Below are 18429 nucleotides of genomic sequence, written 5' to 3'. Positions count from 1 at the left end.
GGGAAGAGCTAGAATTCTGAAATTTGGAATGAGGGTCACTGATGGAGAGTTGGAAAAATGAACCAAAGGGCTTTTGAAAATTCGACATATAAGTGTACTAAAAGTTATTAAATTTAGTACTAATTCTATGGAAATTTAGTACCAAATGAATTTGGTATGGAAATCAAGGTTGGGAAGTGATATATATACTCATGTGTACGAAAAGTGCTGCATTGTACTAAATTTGGTACAATTTGGGTTTGGGTGAAAGGATAGAGCTGCAAAACTGAAATTTGGAATTAGGATTACTGTTGAGGTGTATGATTGAAATATTGAGGTAGCTTTGGAAATTCGTACTTATGTGTACGAAAAGTACTAAAGTGTACTAAATTTGGTACAATTTGGTTTTGGGTGAACAGATAGAGCTGGGAACCTGAAATTTAGAATTAAGATTACTGATGAAGTGTAGGATTGAGATAGTTTTTTGTTGAATTTCTTACTTATGTGTACGAAAAGTACTAAATCGTACCAAATATGGTACAATCTGGATTTGGGTACAATTTGAACCAAAGGGTTTTTAAAAAATTCGACACATAAGTGTGCGAAAAGTATTAAAAGTTATTAAATGTAGTACCAATTGTATATTTTGAACGGCTATAGCTAGAATCTTGGAATTTGATATGGAAGTCAAGGTTGGGAAGTGGTGTTTATTAAAGGAAATGGAAATTCGTACTTATGTGTACGAAAAGTACTAAATGATACTAAATTTGGTACATTATGGATTTTGGTGGATGGATAGACTTTGAATCGCAAAGTTTGGAATTAAGATACTGTTGGAATGGATTTAGGTAGTTTTGGAAATTCGTACTTATGTGTATTTGGTACAATTTGGATATAAGTGAACGGATAGAGGTGGAATCCTTTAATTAAGAATTACTGTCGGAGTGGAGGATTTAGGTAGATTTGGTAATTCGTACTTATGTTTGCGAAAAGTACTAAATGTGACACAATTTAGATTTGGTGAACTCACCGAGCTATAATCCTGAAATATAGAATTAAGATTCCTGTTGGAGTGGACGATTGAGATAGTTATTGAAATTCGTACGAAAATTACTAAATGGTATTAAATTTGGTATATGAATAGAGGTCGAATTCTGAAATTTGGTATTCTAGTCGCTGTTGGTGTGTAGGGTTAAGATATGGATGTGGTTGTGGATACACCTACCATAAGTGAACGAAAATTACTAAATGCCACATAATTTGGTTAAAATTGTTATTGTGTATACGGAAAGTACTAAATACTGCTATAATTGTTTTTAGAAGAACAGATAGAGCTGTAAATGAGTATCGCGGTTGGGATATAGTTTTGTACATATATAGGGATGTATGTTGGTGCTTAGATAAGGAGTTTTTGAAATGTGTACAAATTTTGCAGTTAGGTAAGGACAGAATTAATGAGTTGGTGTTTTAAATACGAAAAGTTCAAAATGGTACTAATGGTACTTTGCTGTTGGCTGAAGCAGGAATTGCATAGTTAGTGTCCGAAAAGTACGAAAGTGCAATAAATTTGGTATTGGGCTAATTATTTATTATTTATTTGTCAGGTTCACTGTTATAGGTGGTAGTATAATAAGAGTACTAGAAGTATTAAATAATACCAAATATTGAAGCACTGTTATTCAGTGGACCGATAAATAAATTTTGTGATGAGGATCACTGTTGAGATTGGATCAGAATGTTTATTAAAATCCACCTTTAAAATTTATGAAATGTTTCTACATTTAATAACGTGGATTTTAAAATTGTACTATTACTTTCATGTTAACTCGAAGGCGTCTTCTAAATAATGCACTGAAATAAAAAAACAAAGGCATCTTTTTAACAAATTTCGTTTTTTCTTCTGAACGTTTTAGAAGGTAGATGCATGCGACCATTGGTTTACAAGAAGGTTTTTATCGCCTGAGAACAAAAACGCCTAAATTAAAATGTCTCTACAAATTAACTGGAAAATGTGAATAAAATCTTCAAAATACCCGTACCGTTCTAACAAAACGTGGACTGAAATTTAAAATTTGGGTCATTGTTAATCTGTAGGGGTGCGATAAGGTCTTTCTTGGAAATTCGAGCTAAAGGAATACGAACAGCACTTAAATTAAATTAAATATCAATTAAAATAGGTATATGTACATCAGAATTTTCAGTGTCTACCATTTTCATATTAAATATTGTTTATTTGTATATTATTCCCTTTCCGCATACGAAGTAGCGGGCATATTGCCAGTAATAAATAAAATGAATGTACAGTGTTAATGTGGAAGGTATAAAAATGGTAAAAAACTTGTTGGGATTATTCAAAACATTCCCCTCAAACATCTTCAGCAAAGTCTGTTATTGAAAGCCAACTGTAGGCAATATTTGAGGAAATTTTAGGGTTAAAGAAAGGCCACAACATTGTAGCTGTTTGGCCATTACGTTTAGTTTTTGTTTTTATAGCATTATCATTTGACATTACATAAAAATGTTCAAATGCACTCCAGTTTTGTTTTCTTTTTTGTGAGAAACAGCAGATGTTTGAATTCGATATGGACATAAGTATGTCGTCATTTATGTTAGCAAGATTCATAAATGCACCACAGCATACGTGCAATTATATTTAATGTACATGTGTTAGACGCGGGTGGGGGTGAAATGACCTGAATTTATTTTAAGGAACATATAATATTTTTTTAAATTTAACTTTGATTTTTAGGAAGGTTGTTTGAAAACGGATTGTAATTTTATTTTCAGTTCCCTCTAGTAGCTGCACAAAATTGTTTAACGCCTCCATCTAATATGCTAGTCTATGAACTTGGTAGTTAGATACAATATATAGATAGAAACAACAACAACAATCTCGAACATACCTGACAATAGTGCCAAATGGCAAAAGTGCAGCCATAGAAAGAATAACCATCATCAGTGTGACGCCAACAGTGTAAACAGCATTGCAACGCTTATCAAAGCATTTTGAACATTTTCATTTGCGATAATGGTGCCAACAAGGTATTTGGCCACGACAACTGACGCCGATGCATCAAAACCACCACAACTGCCCGGGCTAAGAGCCATGGTACGAAAAAAGGCATTTGAACATAATTTGAATGCACATATGGGTGTACATATGTGTGGAATTCTAGCAAATAGATATTGGAAATAAATAAACATACACGGGTCTTCAATATATTCTGGTATGCTAAAAATATATTTCACTAGGACCAATTGAAAGCGATCTGAATAATTATTTGCGGCTTAAAGTATAGTTTCGACAATACGTTTGGACTTTGGAAAATGTGGAATAAGAACCCTCATTGAGTGTAAATTAATACGAAACGGTGTGATTTAGTATTGAATTCGATAAAATATATTTGATACCTAGGGCCACACATGATATTTAATATTTCGAAATATTATTTTTGACCTAATACCTTTTTGTAGTTCATTGCTATTAGTCTGTGTTTCAAAGTGTGACATTAGAGCATTAAAACGGTATTAACGAAACCCACAATGAAACGAATGAATATTCTATTTCAAAGTAGAAATACCATCTGCTGCACACCATGGTTGGTGAATTACTCAACATCATGTAGTGCAACATAATACAAATTCAAGGTTTAAACCAGTGTCGACCACAATATTTCCATCAATACTAAAGCATATGCCTATGCATGGGTGAAAAAAACAACAACCACATGATATTCATCGTTTGTTTATGTACACTTACACTGTACGTGAGGGAGAGAAGCAAATGCAAAAACAACTGAGTGGGCGCCCTCACTATACAAAAAAGCAAAGAAGCTCGCCCCTGGTTTAAACAACAAATATGTAACATTTCCCTCAATTCACATTTACAATTTTGCACACATTTTATATTAGATTTGAAAGTACTACAGCACATTCTACTAAGTATTTTTTCTAATTGTTTTTAGATTTGTTATCACGCAATATATTCGCCAATAAATTGCCGTAGATTTTAACATAGGTTTGACGTTAGTTGTTAAAGAATTTACACGAAAAACATATAAAACCAAATCAGCTGGCTTTGCCGACAGGTACATATCCACAGTCTGTGACAATAAAAAATAAATAAATAAAAAATGAGTTACAATGTTTTATAATTAAAAAAAAAAATTAAAACTAAAAAACAATTAGTATAGTCTTCTTCATGACGGGATCTATCAAATAAAAATCTTGCCTTTAATGCCCATTTAATTTTTTCATTATTTTTTTATTTAAATGCAAGCGTTTTATTTGAGAGAGCCCACTATGAAGAAGAATATACTTATTGAGGCTAAGAGGAAAATTACTTTCTCTTAGTTTTCCTGGTTGGGTTTTGTCCTGTTAGACCCATTTCGGATTTAATGGTCTCATATAAAACAGACTAAAACTAAATGTTTGTATTTCTCGGGTCTTTATCTCAGAAACGAAAAGGAATTTTACCTTGCTGTCTTTTGCAATATTGTACCCCTAAACTATTAGAACTTATCTATGGAACAGACCACATACGAAAAACTACATTAAGGGCATCAAAATAGATAAAATATAGAAAATTGTACATAATCTTTTAAACTATTTGGAGTTGATCCAAATAACCTTTTGCAAAAATCTTCCAAATAATGTTCACGTCAATTCTTCAAAACTTTCTGAAACTCTAAAATGCTTATTTTATGTTTACAATACATATTTCAAACACAGTCCACACGATAAGTTTATTCTCGACATTATTGACATATTTATTAAACTGCTGACGTAAGAGAGGCATTTTACAACAATGGTATGTTCTGAAGAGTTGTCTATTATAATCCAGCGAATATTTTTCACATATGGTGCGAAATGTATACAATTTATGGAATCTTTAGATATATTATAAAATTCGAGGGAATAATTGTAGTGTTTGGAGTTCATTATTTCTCCAAATATTTTATTATTGCCCTTATCTACAAATTTGCTTCAGAGGTCAGAAGAAGATTCGCGTTGGTTTCAGAGATATACATAGTCCCGAATTTATTTAAAGGCAATATTTAACAATGTTTAGATGGCGCCTTTAAATCCAAGCTGGATCTGACACAACAAAACCCAACTAGGGTTTTTGTCGTTTGGGTCTGTACTTTCCTCAGTCCAAATTGTTTGCATAACATTACTTTAAAAATGTTGCACAATATAATTCTTTATATTGTTACGAATGTAACTGATATGTTTAAGTTAATTTAGATAAATTTCCGATTGTGCATCTGAGTGGTTGTCGCACAGTAGGTTTCGAGATGTTGCCAGATGCTTTTGAAAGATCGGGAACAAGAAGCGACAGGGTATAAATACAAGATTTTTTTTTCAAATTGAACCATTACTAAAGAATTCATGAGTATTTTATAGTTTGCATATAGTTTTTACAGAATTCGAGTTTTTCAAGGCGTGATATCTCTGGAACCGTTACTCAAAAAAAAAATCTGAAAATATACTGAAATGTTTTGCTGATGAGCAGCATCAGAACAGAAAAAAAAGGAAATCAAAAAGCTCTTTTTGTAAAAGTGTCCAATTTTACTCAGAAATCCCCGTATGTATGATATAAAATGATATAAAAATTATGTAATTATATGATAACAAAATTAGTGAGAAACAAAGTTATGTCATTTTGGTTATGTCGTGTGGCTCTAAAGCTAGTTTTCAGTTATACACTCGAATCTGCTTATTGTGATTTCAAGCAATTGTCCAAAGTGCTGATAAATACAAATCTTACCATCATTTTGCGCTAAAGATTTTTTGTAGCGTCGCCTTATAATTAAGAGATTATCTATTCTTTGGTAAAATTCATCAATATATGAGGTTGTAAAAAAGTCATATCCTTTGTGTACATAAAAATAACAAGCCAAATTTTTTTTTCAGAAAACTTTCATTTTTTTTTAAATTATTTTTTTGAGACTTTCTAAAAAACCTTTTAATAAATAACTTTTTTTCTAAAACGTACAGTTTTCCAGGAATCGGACTTTCTTTTAAAATGTCAAAACCTTTGGGAGGTAATATAAGTATATACATTTTTTCCAATACCGTGGTTTTTGATTGAGAAAATGCTCCTACTACATTCCTAACAAATTCTTGAATATACATGAAAGTAAATTTATTTGATATTTTTTTAAAATTTTCGTCCAAAACCGAAAGAAACTTAGAAAACACACAAAAATATATGCGAAAATATCCGAGTTTTTCGTCAATATCTTTCAAAAATTTGTGTGCCGTTTAAACAACCAGTGGAAATAATTAACATCATAGTGGTGTAGGGTATCATGTAATAGCTATGTTCGTCTGTCCGTCCGCACGTTAGAGTTGTACTTTTTAGCTCTTTTTGCTGATCGCTCTTTTTAGTTCAGCTCTTCAGTCAGCTGTCTTTTTTATCGTTCACCGGCTCTGACTCGTTCGCTTGCAAGTTCGTTCATTTGTATACAAACACACATACACACTAAGGAACAAACCACAGAAGAATATTTTAGAGAACCTAGCAACGAAAATAAGTTTGGTGTGTTAAAAAAGCAAATTTGGAATTTTTTAAACTTTAAATTTGTAATTATTTAAGTTTAGAAATAAATGAAAATATTAAAATTACAAAATACGATGAATAAAGTTATCACGGTGCTCTTGAAGCAAATTTAAATCGAAGGTGCTTACACCAGGTAAGTTTTTGCAGATTTTGAAACTACAATGTTCATAGATGAGAAAAATAAAAAAACAAAAAAATCGCCGGAGCGCTTTTTAAATAAATCGCGATTCAAGTTGACATTTTTAGGGGTTGTTTAGGTTTTTGCGATGTTGCTTGGAAACCGCAAGTCCTATAAAAATGGGACTAAAGAAAATGTTGTAGCTATCAAAATTCTCTACAAGATTGCCCTGTATGGTATTCTCATCGGTTTTACCGTTTTTGAGATATAGAAGTTCAAATTGGGACAATTAAAATTCAATTCAATTCTGTATCGCCCCCTTATAAAACAATGTACATTAGGGCTATAACCAAAAAAATACCACCACATAGCCGTGTAGAGCATGGAAAACTATTATGAAATACGGCGTTAATTTTTCTCTATAGCGAAAAAAGTTTCCGCACCAAATGCATTGAAATTCAGTAATGCATTTTTTAATTTCAGCTGTTATGACAACATATTTGCTTTTAATTAAAATTTTTATTTTTTTGTAATCTAATTTAAAATCATTATCAAAGCGTTCTGGACCAATTTGTTCTCAAATCGCGTCATTTCGGAGCATATTAGGAACTTTTGACACTATTGCATTTTTTGCTTTTTCTTTATAAACTCGTGAATTTTATGTTTATATTTTTTGTACCTACCGGACAAAAGAATATGGGGTCATTTGCAACGAAGTCGCGAAAGTTACAGGCTGTTTTTGTTGGCTTTGCCTGTGAGAATCGTATATGTTTTTTACAAAAATACAACACCAGTACCACGTGGGGAATTTTGTCCTAATAATGAAAACGCGTTTTTAAGATCAATTCGGTAAAAACAGTTTCCGCGCCGACTGTAATTATTAAAACCCTTTTGGTATTTTTTCTACTTATAATTTTAAATTTGCTTTGTTCGAATAAATATTTATTACCAAAAAACATTTCTCAGAGGCAAAGTCATTAAAAACTGTCTGTAACTTTCTCGAATTTGTTGCAAATGACACCATATTCTCTTGTCCAATAGGTACAATAAATATAAACATAAAATTCGCGAGTTTATAAAGAAAACACAAAAATTGCATTAGTGTCAAAAATTCCTAAAATGCTCCGAAATGGCGCGATTTGAAAACAAATTGGTCCAGAACGCTTTGATAAGGATTTTAAATTAGATTAGAAAAAAATAAAAATTTTAATTAAAAGCAAATATGTTGTCATAACAGCTAAAATTAAAAAATGCATTACTGAATTTCAATGCATTTGGTGCGGAAACTTTTTTCGCGATAGAGAAAAATTAACGCCGTATTTCATAATAGTTTTCCATGCTCTATACGGCTATGTGATGGTATTTTTGATATTTGCAAAAAAGTGCAAAAAGTTATAATCCTAATGTACATAGGTTTCAATCAGGAAATTTTTGGCCAAAACCCTATTTTTGAAGTTTCGAAATTTTAACTTTTTTTTGCACAGAATAATAAAAAACACCTCAAGTCATCTGAAAATAATTAGTTTTTGTAAATAACGTTAGTATTCGTTGATTGGCGCAGTACCAAAGTTGATACTTTTTTATGTAAAAATAAAACAGACTTTGTGCTGCAAAATATACAATTTTTGTTGTATTGCGTCGCTGCATAAATATACAGAAGTGTGTCCAAAGTTATTATGAATCGGGAAGCTGTTAATGAGTACTTTCAAAAGTGCGATGCAATTTGTAAAATTAGCGTAATAAAATCAATTTATATATATACTAGCTGACCCGGTCCGCGTTGCTGGCCCGTTGTTTGGGTTCTCCGTGTAAACTTTAGTTATCTATCCAGTATTGATACACCCATAATTAGGCATCCCTCTAGAAACTTCATAATATAAATCAATGTTTTGACATAAATTCCATATAATGGTATCCCCCAAATTTAAGATATAAAATCTCTTTTATTATACCCTTCACCATAAATCGACAGTTTAAAGCACTTTGTGACCCACATATAATGGTCGGCGCACGTCAATTAACATTGCTATATATTGGATTGTTCGTCTCGGTTTATTACTGCAAAGAATTGTTGGTATAGGTCCACGTTTTGATATAGCTCCCATAGAACTGTACCGGCTGATTTTCGCTATTTTTGAGGATTTAACATCATTATCACACCGAAATGGCTGAAATCTGGTTTTAATATATTTTAAAGAGGAGAGCATAAATATTCGTATCGACCGAAAGACACGCCTTTTTATTTGCGCTCGGTATGTAACAGTAATAGGTTCACGTTTTGATATAGCTCCCATAAAACAGTACCTCCCGATTTTCGATAGTTCAGAGATATAGCCACTGTTCAGTATACGTCCTCGTTTTGATATAGCTCCCATAGAACGGTGGCGCCTGATTTTCGCTATTTTCGGTGGATTTAGCCTCATTCCGCCCGATCGAACGTAACGCCTTTTTTCTTCGCGCTCTATATGTAATAGTGGTAAAATACCCCTCAGCGAAATGTATATTCCTTCGGGATATGTATGGCAACATTTATATAATTCATAAAAAAATTACTTCTAAAAATTGTAGTTGTTATTATCGAGATTTTGCTGTATTTAAAAAATGTATCTTTACCTAGCTATTCCAAGGACTGAAATCAATGCTCATGAAGTTTCACTTCCCACATTTTGAGATTTTATCCGTAATTATAATATTTTCAAAAATCGAACACGATCGTGGTATTCTGATTCCAATGATGATATTGTATTGTATATCAATAACTTTGTCTGATTTCCAATGGATCTTTCTGGAATTTCGATCTTGTGACATCTCAAGTTATCCGGATTTTACAGTATTCCAAAATGTGGAGTTGATCGCGCTGTCCCACTTATTGTTTAGTGTTCAGCGTTTATAGCGTTTTTAAGGCACACTTACAAAATTATGTATATTATCTGAAATAATAAATGTTTGCAAATTTTGTGATGACCGCGATATTTCACTTTTCGCGGTATTTCACTTCCGCGAAGACCATTCAGGGTCAAGACAGTAATTACAGTAGTATTGCAAACAATCTGTAAACAATACGTTCAAAAATATCACGGACTTCAGATTTAAAAAAAAAAAATTGAAGGGGAACCTCCGGTCACTACACTTAGCCGTATTAAAATAGCTCACGACCGCGCTATCCCACTTGTTCAAGCTAGTGTTTATATCATTTTTGTGTCACGCTTACTAAAATTATGTATATTAATTGAAATAATACATTTTTGTAAACTTTGTGATGACCGCGATCATTCAGGGAAAACAATCTGTAAACAATACGTTCAAAAATATCAAAGATTTCAGATTTTCTTAAAAACATTGTGGGGGAGGACCACCGGTCACTACTCCTTGCCGTATAAAAACAGCTTACGACAGTTCTAATTAGTTGAAATAATAAATTTTTGAAAATTTTGGGATGACCGCGATTTTCACTTCCGCGACGACCATTCAGGGTCAAGACTGTAATTACCATAGCATTGCAAACAATTTGTAAACAATATATTAAAACGTATCTTGAATTTCGCGGTTTTCTTAAAAAAATTGTGGGGAGGACCACCGGTCACTACACTTAGCGGGATAAAAAAATAGATTACGACCTATTCTCAGACCTAAAAACTCCACATACAAAATTTCATAAGATTTCCCAATCGATTTTTCGGAATTTCTATATAGTGACATCTCAAGACATCGGGATTTTACTATATTCCAAAATATGGCGTTGTCCGCGTTATCCCACATATTGAAGCCAGTGTTATAGCGGTTTTGCAGTCACGCTTACTAAAATTAGGTATATTATCTGAAATAATAGATTTTTGAATAATTTGGGATGACCGCGATATTTCACTTCCGCGACGACCATTAAAAAAAATATATAGCCTATTTTCACCACCGGTGTTCCCAGTACATTATCTGAAATTTTCAAGAAAATCTATTCAGCCGTTTTTGAGTCTATTCGGAACATACAAACATACAAACAAACAAACATACTAACATACACACATTGCCTTTTATATATTAGATATATATATATATATATATATATATATATATATATCTAATATATAAAAGGCAATGTGTGTATGTTAGTATGTTTGTTTGTTTGTATGTTTGTATGTTCCGAATAGACTCAAAAACGGCTGAATAGATTTTCTTGAAAATTTCAGATAATGTACTGGGAACACCGGTGGTGAAAATAGGCTATATATTTTTTTGAATGGTCGTCGCGGAAGTGAAATATCGCGTTCATCCCAAATTATTCAAAAATGTATTATTTCAGATAATATACCTAATTTTAGTAAGCGTGACTACAAAACCGCTAAAACACTGGCTTCAATATGTGGGATAACGCGGTCAACGCCATATTTTGGAATACAGTGAAATCCCGATGACTTGAGATGCCACTGTATAGAAATTCCGAAAAATCGATTGGGAAATCTTATGAAATTTTGTATGTGGAGTTTTTATGTCTGAGAATAGGTCGTAATCTATTTTTTTTTATCCCGCTAAGTGTAGTGACCGGTGGTCCTCCCCACAATTTTTTTAAGAAAACCGCGAAATTCAAGATACGTTTTAATATATTGTTTACAAATTGTTTGCAATGCTATGGTAATTACAGTCTTGACCCTGAATGGTCGTCGCGGAAGTGAAAATCGCGGTCATCACAAAGTTTTCAAAAATGTATTAATTCAATTAATATACATAATTTTAGTAAGCGTGACACAAAAATGATATTAACGCTAGCTTGAACAAGTGGGATAGCGCGGTCGTGAGCTATTTTAATACGGCTAAGTGTAGTGACCGGAGGTTCTCCTTCAAATTTTTTTTTTTTTTTTTAAATCTGAAGTCCATGATATGTTTGAACGTATTGTTTACAGATTGTTTGCAATACTACTGTAATTACTGTCTTGACCCTGAATGGTCTTCGCGGAAGTGAAATATCGCGAAAAGTGTAATATCGCGGTCATCACAAAATTTGCAAACATTTATTATTTCAGATAATATACATAATTTTGTAAGCGTGCCTAAAAAACGCTATAAACGCTGAACACTAAACAATAAGTGGGACAGCGCGATCAACTCCACATTTTGGAATACAGTAAAATCCAGATAACTTGAGATGTCACAAGATCGAAATTCCAGAAAGATCCATTGGAAATCAGACAAAGTTATTGATATACAATACAATATCATCATTGGAATCAGAATACCGCGATCGTGTTCGATTTTCGAAAATATTATAATTACGAATAAAATCTCAAAATGTAGGAAGTGAAACTTCATGAGCATTGATTTCAGTCCTTGGAATAGCTAGGTAAAGATACATTTTTTAAATACAGCAAAATCTCGATAATAACAACTACAAATTATAGAAGTAATTTTTTTATGAATTATATAAATGTTGCCATACATATCCCGAAGGAACATACATTTCGCTGAGGGGTATTTTACCACTATTGCATATAGAGCGCGAAGAAAAAAAGCGTTACGTTCGATCGGCCTAAATGAGGTTAAATCCACCAAAAATAGCGAAAATCAGGCGCCACCGTTCTATGGGAGCTATATCAAAACGAGGACGTATACTGAAAATTCTCTCTGAACTATCGAAAATCGGGAGGTACTGTTTTATGGGAGCTATAAAAGGCGAGTCTTTCGGTCGATGCGAATATTTATGCTCTCCTCTTTAAAATAAACCAGATTTCAGCCATTTCGGTGTGATAATGATGTTAAATCCTCAAAAAATAGCGAAAATCAGCCGAAACCGTTCTATGGGAGCTATATCAAAACGTGGACCTATACTAACAATTCTCTGCAGTAATTATTACGACCCCAACCGAGACCAACAATCCAATATATAGCAATGTTAATTGACGTGCACCGACCATTATATGTGAGTCACAAAGTGCTTTAAACTGTCGATTTATGGTGAAGGGTATAATAAAAGCGATTTTATATCTTAAATTTGGGGGATATCATTATATGGAATTTATGTCAAAACATTGATTTATATGATGAAGTTTCTAGAGGAATGTCTAATTATGGGTGTATCAATACTGGATAGATAACTAAAGTTTACACGGAGAACCCAAACAACGGGCCAGCAACGCGGACCGGGTCAGCTAGTATATATATATATATATATATATATTAAAAATTATTTTTTAAAAATATTTTTAAAATATATTTAAACTTTTAAAAAAATGTCCAAGTTTGTCCACCTCCAAATTGATTTTGGAAGATAGCTGGGGGTCTGAACTAATAAATTGAGAAATAAATTCTTGCTCAAATTTGCCACAGTTAAAATAAAGTGGATTTTTCTATTTTAGGATGGGAGAATTTTTTGCAAATACCTGTTGTGACTGTACGTAGCATCCAATTGAAATAGAACTGTAATACCTACATCTATCAAGCGATTTTTCTTAAAATTCATATTTAAGGGTTTCAGAGTGTAGAAAACAAGTACGTGTAAGTTTTTTGAAAAAAGGTCCATTTTTTGTCATAGCCCCCACATAAAAGTGCCGTCCGATTTTAGATATTTTGTGAATTTTAGCGACAGTTTATGACCGATTCGGCTGAAATTTGGTATTTCGACCTCTTGGTAGATATGAATCCTTCGTACCAAAAATTGTTAACATAGGTCAATGTTTTGGTTTAGACCCCACACAACGGGACCACCCTCTTCAACAAATTTTGGCAGTTTTTGGTCATTTTGGTCGGTAAAACGTAAGAATTGCTGTTTGTACACATTTATTAAAAATAATAATTAATTTCAATACAAAATGGACGTTGAAATAGTTTTGGCCAGAAAATTTGGATTTGGGAACATTGTGCAATGTCATGACTGCAAATTCCCAACTTAAACTTATATATTTAAAAAAATGGTACAACCCAGGGGAAAGTTACTTAAGCCAGTCTTGTAGAGAATTTTCACAGCTTTAATATTTGCTCAGGTCCCATATCGATAAGACTTGCCGTAGTCAAGCAAAATCGCTAAACCCTAACAAAAAAACCTAAAAACGTAAACTAAGCTTCTTTATCTCGAAAATGGTACAGCCTGGGAACAAATCATAAACGTCAATCCTCTAAAGAATTTTCACAGTTACAACATTTTCTTCAGCTCCATTTCGATTGAACTTGCGGTTTCCAAGCAAAATCGTGAAAACCTAAAAAACACCTAAAAAAATCGCGATTTATTTAAAAAGCGCTCCGGCGATTTTTTTCGTTTTTTGATTTTTCTTATCTATGAACAATGTAGTTTCAAAATCTGCAAAAACTTCCCAGGTGTAAGCACCTTCCATTTAAATTTACTTCAAGAGCACCGTGTTATGTGTGCGTATCTGTGTAAATTCAAAATGTAAACAAAACTATTACCTTTACAAAGGCAACAGTTAACTCTGACGACAGCGTCACATTATGATACGTGAATGGCGTGCTGAATCGTTCGTTCTTGTTGAAACGTTGTTTTATCTTTCGGTCAGTGCTCAGTGAACTACTGAACTAAATGAACTATATCGACAGATCTAGTTCGTACGCTCTTTTCAATGAATCGTTCAATTGAACTAGTTCGTTCGTGAACTATACAACTCTACCGTACGTACGGCCGTCTGTTGACGTCAAGATACAGCTCGCAATTTTTAAGATAGAGCTTTTTAATTTGCTATTTATATTACTCCAAGGAAGTTTGGTATTGAAAATGGGCTATATCGGTCCACGTCTTCATATAGCCCCCATAGAACAGTACCTCCCGGTTTTCGGGATTTTGAATGTTGTGACCTCAATATCGAACCGAAATGGCTAAAGTTTGGTATTTAGTCTTCGTTTAGGGTATAAAACTTTCCACCTGAAATTTCTCGGTATAGCTCGACGTATACATATATCCCCCAACGGTACCTCCCAATTTTCGATATTTTCAATGTTTTAGTCTTAAAAATTCCACCGGAGTGGCTGAAATTTGGTATTAAGTCTTTGTAGGGATATAAAACTTCCACCTGAAAGGTATATGAGAACGTCTTCATATAGGCCACATAGAACGGTACCTCCTGATTTTTGGTAGTTTGAAGGATTTGGCCTCAATATCCCACAGAAGTGACTGAAACTAAGTATTTAGTCTTTTTCGGGCCTACAAATATTTCCGCCAGAAATTTTTCGGTATCGGTCCAGGTTTTGATGTGCTCCTCATAGAACCTTGCCTCCCGCTTTTCGGTATTTTGATGGTTTTAGCCTCCTTATCAGAGCGAAGTGACTGAAATTTGCGATTTAGTCTTCTTCAGGTTGCAAAACTTCCCGCCAGAAATTTGTCGGCATCGGTCATCGTTTTGATATACCTCCCAGAGAAGCTACATTCCGATTTTCGGAATTTTCAAGGATTTTGCCTAAATACACCACTAAAATGACTGGCATTTGGTATTTAGTCTTCGTTTGGGGTATAAAACTGAAACCTGATATTTATCAGTATAGGTTAAAGTCCCCATAGAAAGGCGCCTCCCGATTTTCGGTATATTGAGGGTTGTGGCCTCCATATAACATTGGAAGTGGAGTGTTGTTTGTAAAATTTTGGAACCAAAAATGCTGTAATTTGGTATTTTGTTGCGTCAGAGGATGGAAAGAACAACGATGATCTCTTTTAAAGAGCGTTCCAACATTTTCTTTCTGAAGTGGATGTAAACTGGGATTTTGGAATCTCAATGGGTGGAAACCTCAACACATAAAATTATTAGTTTAAAGTGATTATCATCAGTTATGATATTATTCTTCTCCAAAGAATTATACATAACGTAGAGAAAGAGCTTAGTAGTTAATAATTGTTCATATTTACTTCATTACAGGTATAAAAAGATCGGCCGAATAGTGAATAAAGTTTGATGAAAAACAGTCCAAATGTTAATTATATCCTGCACCATAGTGTGGTACATGGTATAATTGTATTGGTATTGTTATGCCATGGTATGGATGCCATGTTAACTTTGTTATTACATTTGTAACTCACTGAAATATTCATCGGAGGCCTTAAAAGTGTATGTAGTCTTGATCAGCTTCGAAGTCCGTCTGTCCAGTAAGATAAAGTTCGTAATATAGAGATACAGACTCAAAAACACGGTACTGCTCGATTTTCGGTATTTTCAAGGTTTTAATCTCATTATCCTACCGATATAGCAAAACATTCGTATTTAGTCTTCGTTGTGGGTATAGTATATAAAAACCAATAGTTTTTTGTATTCAACCAAAAACACCGCCTCAATTTTTGTATCTCCTCAGACTCAGGAATAAGTATGTTTGGTGAGTTCATGAAAACGAATTCTTATTGTATTTTACTGAAAGAGGCTGTCTTCCAGATAGCCTTTTTTTAATTTTGTATTCCTCAATAAATAACATCAATTAGCAATTTTTATAAAATTGTTTTACAATTTATTTGTTTGTGCAAATATTGTTTTTAACTTTCGATGTCTATGCATATTCATGTAACACTCGAGACAGTCAAATGATTGGGGCATTTGTACATTTGTTGAACAAATTGTTAGTGAATGATTGACGTCAATATTTACAATATGTGAAAATTTTTTTGGAATGATACTTTCCTACATATGTATGTATATTAAGGTTATGACTTTTACAACCTCGTGTCTCTGTATCATAGTTTGATGATTTTTTACCTAAGATTAGATAAAATCTTACAGCCTGTTCATGTATGTCGACCGAAAGGTTTTTTGCGCTTCGAAAGTGGAAAAAAATGATTTTCGGTTCATGTAAACGCCTTCGGAACGAAAATCGATGCGACCGACAAGCCATACGAAATAACACGTAAACCTACACTTTTCCATTAAATTTGGGTTTATGTATTTCGAAAGGGCTGTCTCTTATAGAAAGAGAATGTCAAAATCACTCACTTGCTTTGTAGCTGCCGAGTAGAACGTAAACTCGGGAATAACACCGAAAATCTTAAAACAAATTTATGCAACACAATCTTGAAACAAAATAAAAATTTTATAGACACATTTTAACGGGGGTTTCATTCACTATTTTGAAGAAATCAATAAAATAAAATAATTCAAAATACCGACACATTTTATTTTTCAAACAAAACAAATCACACATATTCCAAAGTTTGTATGTATATGTGGATTTTGTTTTCATTTCTCATTTGGCTCTCATTTATGGAATATAGTTGTACAAATGTACATTCAAATTAGTAGTATTTCGCATAGGATACGTAACGGCAGTCGCACGATAGTTTGCGAAATACATGAACGCATTTTTAGACGGAAGTGAGTGCCTGCTTTCCTTTCGTACAGGTTTCCGTGCGACATACATGAACAGGCGGTTAATTATAAAGTGATTCAATAAAAAGCTCAAGCCTTTTGAAAATTGCTCTGTATGAGCTTTTTTGACAAACTTTTGAAGTCTCTATAAGCAGATATATAACTAACAAGTTAAAAGTCGTTAAGTTCGGCCTGGCCGAACTTTTTATACCCTCCACCATAAAAAAGTCTTAATTAAAATGGAATACTTAGGGTCCTTTCACAATTTTAGGTGTAACAACTTTTCGACAATGGTGAGTATATTAAAAAGCCCGAAGGACAGATGCGCCGAACTTCCGCGTTATGGCGTGATGAAGTTTTTGCAAGAGACCCTGTCAGCCATCATTAATTAGCTTTATATCTTTGTTTGTTGTTTTTGTAGAGCAGTTAAGCAACAGTGAACAAATATATAACGCTAATTCCTGATGGCCCACAGGGTCTCTAACAAAAATTTCATCACGCCATAACGCGGAAGTTCGACTAACGGCGGATCTGTTCTTCGGGGTTCATAATATACTCACCAAGGCCTTTCTTCCCCAAGAGGAATTTTTCGTGCCCCAGACTTTCACCTCCATTTTGTTGCACAGTGTTATCTAATCTAAAAAATGTGTTCAGCTAGGTGAAAGGTACCACCTACGGGGCTATATCAAAGAGTCAACCTATCTTTACATTTTTTGGCGGAAAAGTTTTATAGCTGCAGGAAACTTCAAGAGTCAAATTGAGGGTAGTTTCATCAAAACAATGTAGACCCTCAAAAATGGACCCATGTTGACGAATTTTAGTGAAGAAATTTCGTGACCACTGAAAATTCCCGAAAATCGGGAGGTAAAGTTATAGGGGGGAATATACCAAAACATGGACCTATATTGACGATTATTTTTGAATAGACAAAATTGTAGCTAAAATTCTCAAAATACCGATCATTACAGATAGTTCGGTTAAAAATTGCAGCTAAAATTCTCAAAATACCGAAAATCGGGAGATACCGTTATATGGGGGCTACACCAAAACATGGACCTATGTTGACGATGTTTCGTTGGAGATGTTTTATGTCCACTGAGAAACTTAATTGTCAAATTACAGCTATTTCGGTTAAAAACTGTAGCTAAAATTCTCAAAATACCGGAAATCGGGAGGTACCGTTATATGGGGGCTATACCAAAACATGGACCTAGGTTGACGATGTATCGTTGGAGATGTTTTATGACCACTGAGAACCTCAAAGGGGCAAATTACAGCTAGTTCGGTTAAAAATTTTAGCTAAAATTCTCAAAATACCGAAAATCGGTAGGTACCGATATATGGGGGCTATACCAAAACATGGACCTATATTGACGATGTTTCGTGGAGATGTTTCATGACCACTAAGAACCTCAAATGTCAAATTACAGCTAGTTCGGTTAAAAATTGTAACTATAATGCTCAAAATACCGAAAATCGGAAAGTACGGTTAT

This window comes from Musca autumnalis, unplaced genomic scaffold (genome assembly GCF_047663935.1).
Source record: "Musca autumnalis isolate F117 unplaced genomic scaffold, ASM4766393v1 scaffold_2, whole genome shotgun sequence".
Classification (NCBI taxonomy): domain Eukaryota; kingdom Metazoa; phylum Arthropoda; class Insecta; order Diptera; family Muscidae; genus Musca; species Musca autumnalis.
The sequence above is the reverse complement of the archived record's forward strand: the minus strand, read 5'-3'. Positions refer to the sequence as shown.